The sequence below is a fragment of the Rousettus aegyptiacus genome, unplaced genomic scaffold, assembly GCF_014176215.1.
Source record: "Rousettus aegyptiacus isolate mRouAeg1 unplaced genomic scaffold, mRouAeg1.p scaffold_m13_p_9, whole genome shotgun sequence".
NCBI classification, from domain to species: domain Eukaryota; kingdom Metazoa; phylum Chordata; class Mammalia; order Chiroptera; family Pteropodidae; genus Rousettus; species Rousettus aegyptiacus.
The window spans coordinates 58,612,306-58,615,591 of NW_023416312.1; positions in this window are offsets into that span (position 1 = coordinate 58,612,306).

Sequence of the window (3,286 nt, forward strand, 5' to 3'; positions counted from 1 at the left end):
GTGATGTCTCTGGGCTGCTATGTGTAATCTAATTGCATAACTTGCCAGTTTCTACTCACAGGCTCCCTCTCGTGTCTGTTTGTAGTATTGTAACCTCTCTGGTTGTGTACTAAGCCATAGTACTGGAGCTCTATCTAGTGGCTATTTATGGTACTTCAGACTCTGGTGCATGTTAATCTTTGTTTTCACAGGCTCCCAACCTTGCTCCCAATTCTTATTAGAGCTTAGATTCAAGCAAGACAAAAACCAGTCTCTCAGACAGTCCCCCCAACAGTTAGAACACTGGATGTATGTTCTACTCTTTCTCTTCCCAGGGAGAAGTAGGAAGTTGGGAGTTTTCTTCCAACCTTGCCTACTGTGCTGGGATGAGGGGCTCTAGTGAGTGAATTTTTTTTTCTAACAGTCTTTGATGCAGTTGGCTTCGTGCTTGCCTTGGTGCAGGAACCTCTTAACTAGTTTATTGATTTCTTACAAAGGCAATTAGTGTAGGGGGAGGAGGTTTCTGGGATTCCTGTTCTGCTATCATGCAGACGACACTCCCCATGAGTCAAATCATTTTTCTAACAGCTTTATTGATTAATAATTGACATACCAAAAATTTACCCATTTAAAGTATACAATTCGGTAATCATTAATATATTCACGAACATGTACAACTACCACTACAATCAATTTTAGAACATTTTTATCACCTCAAAAAAAACCACCTGTACAATTTAGCTATTAATTCCCCTCACCCCCATCCTCTCAATTCCTAAGAAAACACTAATCTATTTTCTGTCTCTATAGATTTCCCTATTCTGGACCTTTCACATGAATAGAATCATATAATACTTGGTCTTTGAAGACTGGCTTTTTTGCCTAGCATGTTTTTAAGCTTCACCCATCTTGTAGCATGTATCGATACAGGCATACCTCATTTATTGCACTTTATTGCACTTTGCAGATATTGTGGTTTTTATAAATTGAAGGTTTGTTGCAATCCTGCATCAAGCAAGGCTTTGGGCGCCATTTTTTCCAACACAATTTGCTTACTTTGTGTCTCTGTATCATGTTTTGGTAATTCTTGCAATATTTCAAATTTTTCATTATTATAATTGTTATGCTGATCTGTGATCAATGATTATTAATGTTACTATTATAATTATTCTGGAGCACCACAAATCACACCCATGTAAGACAGTGAACTTAATCAATAAGTGTTTTGTGTGTTCTGACCAGATATTTCCCCCATCTTTCTCTTTCTCAGGCTTCCCTTTTGCCCTGAGATGCAGCATATTGAAATTAGGCCAATTAATAACCCTACAATGGTCTCTGAGTGTTCAAGTGAAAGGAAGAGTCACACATCTCTCACTTTAAATCAAAACCTAAGAATGATTAAGTTTAGTGAGGCAGGTATGTCAAAAGCTGAGATAAGCCAAAGGCTAGGCATCTTGCATCAGGCAAGTTGTGAATGCAAAAGAAAAGTTCTTGAAGGAAATTAAAAGTGCACCTTCTGAGAACACATGAATCATTTTTTAAAAAGTGAAACAGCTCCATTGCTGATATAAAAAATATATGTTAGTGGTCTGAACAGAAGATCAAACCAACTACAATATTTTGTAAGACAAAGCCAACCCAGACCAAGGCCCTAAATCCTTTCAATCCTCTGAAGGCTGAGAGAGGTAAGGAAGCTGCATAAGAAAAATTTGAAAATTTGAAGCTAGTAGAGACTGGTTCATGAGATTTAAGAAAAGAAGCCATCTCCATGATATAGAAGTGCAAGGTGAAGCAGCAAATGCTGATGTAGAAGTGGCAGCAAGTTATCCAGAAGATCTAGCTAAGATAGTTCATGAAGGTGGCTATACTAAACAACAGATTTTCAATATAGATAAAACAGCCTTATACTGGAAGAAGATGCCGTCTATTACTTTCATAGTTAGATAGTAGAGGTCAATGCTTGGTTTCTAAGTCTTCAAAGGACAAGCCGACTCTATTGTTAGGAGCTAAAGCAACTGGTGACGTTAAGTTGAAACCAATGCTCATTTACCATCCCCCAAATCCTAGCACTCTTAAGAATTATGCTAAATTGACTCTGTCTGTGCTCTATAAATGTAACAGCAAAGCCTCGATGATAACACATCTGTTTACATGGTTTACTGAATATTTTAAGCCCACTGTTGAGACCTACTGCTCAGAAGAAAGATTCCTTTCAAAATATTACTACTTATTGACAATGCATACACCTGTTCATCCAAGAGCTTTTATGGCCATGCACAATGAGAGTAATGTTGTTTTCATGCCTACTAATACAACATCTATTCTGTAGCCCATGGATCAAAGAGTAATTTCAATTTCTTGGTATTAAAAAAAATAGTTTTAAAGCTCTATCTGCCATAGATAACAATTTCTCTATTGGACCTAGGCAAAAGAAATTTAAAACCTTCTGAGAAGAATTCACCATTCTAGATGCCATTAAGAACCTTCATGATTTATTGGAAAATGTCAAAATATCACCATTAACAGTTTGGAAGAAGTTGATTCTAGCCTTCATGGATGACTTTAAGGGGTTCAAGACTTCCGTGGAGGAATTAACAGCAGATGTGGTAGAAATAGCAAGAGAACTAGAATTAGAAGTGGAACCTGAAAGTATGACAGAATGGCTGCAAGCTCATGATAAAACTTTAATAGATGAGGAGTTCCTTCTTATGGATGAGAAAAGAGAGTGTTTCTTGGGATGGAATCTCCTAGTGACAAGGTTGTTGAAAGGACAACAAAGGATTTAGAATATTGCTTAAACTTAGCTGATAAAGCAACAACAGAGTTTGAGGAGGTTGACTGCAATTTTGAAAGTTCCACTGTGGCTAAAGTACTATCAAACAGTATTGAATGCTACAGAGAACTTGATCATGAAAGAAAGAGTCAATTGATGTGGCAAACTTCACTGCAATCTTGTTTAAAGAAATTGCCACAACGAACCCAACCTTTAGCAATCACCACTCTACCCTGATCAGTCATCAGCCATCAACACTGAGGCAAGATCTTCTACCACTAAATAGATTACAACTCTCTTAAGGCTCATATGATGATTAGAATTTTGTGGTAATAAAGTATTTTTAGTAAAGGTATGTGCTTTTTTTTTACACATAATGTTGTTCCACACTTAATAGACGACAGTATAATGTAAACATAAGTTACATGCACTGGAAAACCAAAAAAAAAAAACCTGTGATTTGCTTTATCGCATTATTCTCTTTATTGTGGTAGTCTGGAACCAAACCCGCAATATCTCTGAGGTATGCCTGTA